Source organism: Bactrocera tryoni, unplaced genomic scaffold (assembly GCF_016617805.1).
Source record: "Bactrocera tryoni isolate S06 unplaced genomic scaffold, CSIRO_BtryS06_freeze2 scaffold_7, whole genome shotgun sequence".
NCBI lineage: Eukaryota > Metazoa > Arthropoda > Insecta > Diptera > Tephritidae > Bactrocera > Bactrocera tryoni.
Window position 1 is genome coordinate 22,072,747 of NW_024396366.1, and position 1,126 is coordinate 22,073,872.

Genomic DNA, 1,126 nt, shown 5'->3' on the forward strand with positions numbered 1-1,126 from the left:
CGATTTTCATCTTTACCGATTCAAGACAATTCTGAATCGGTATTAGAAATCAAAAAATAAAATCTGGGTAATTTCTGGGCACGTCTCCAAGCTGCGCATGACGCAATTGTAGAATTTGAAGAATCAGATCTACCTGAAAATTTCAAATCTTCAGTATACTCCAAATATGAAAACTGCTTAGACCAATGCGAAAAGACGAAGGCTATGATTTCCGATCCATTGAAATTAATTAAAGCAATTACACCTACTCCACAACCGATAGTAGAGCTGCCACAAGTTCAAAGCCATGAGCTGAGTTCAGGCATCCACCTCAAGGTGCCAGCATGTGACACTGAAATTCTTCACGGTGGTTATGAAAAATGACCGTCCTTGCGGGACGTGTTTACAGCATAAACCATACAAAATTATCACAAGTGCAAAAATTGTATCATCTCCGATACAAAATTTCAATTATGCGTGGGAAGCTTTAAAAGCTCGCTACGAGAACGAAATAACCATATTAATGAATTTACCAAAAATTCAGAAGTGAAGAATTTTTAAGACTTCAATCCACTGTTTCAAATTGCTTGTCGGTTCTAGCGACACAAAATATTCCCACAGACAATCGGGACCCCATTCTGGTAAATATATGCACATCCGCATTACCAGAAATATCGTTACTTTTGTGGGAGCAATCGCTCTCATCACGAAGAAAGTGCCCAACTTGGCAACAAATGAAAGATTAACCACCCAAAATGAAATTGCGGAAAGGATAGATAAAAAATGGTCAGAACTAAAAACGTTCAACACGACCTAAAACGAAGCTTCATAAGGCCCCAAGCGAGTAACAACAATAACTTAAATCGTAGTTTTTACAAAACACAATCGTTTACATCCGAACAAAACAAACGCCCGTCATGCGAACTGTGTAAAGGAGGGCACAGGTTGAAATCTTGCGAGAAATTTAAAATACTAAATATCAACGAATGAAACAATTTCGTAAGAACGAAAAACTTTGTACCAACTGTTTGTCATATGCGCATGCGCTCAAAGATTGCGAAACTCTATACTTCACATTACAAATTTTTCCAGCATCGCTCAAAATAACGCTAATGTTAAAAGAGCTGCGTGATTAGTTGCAACAGCA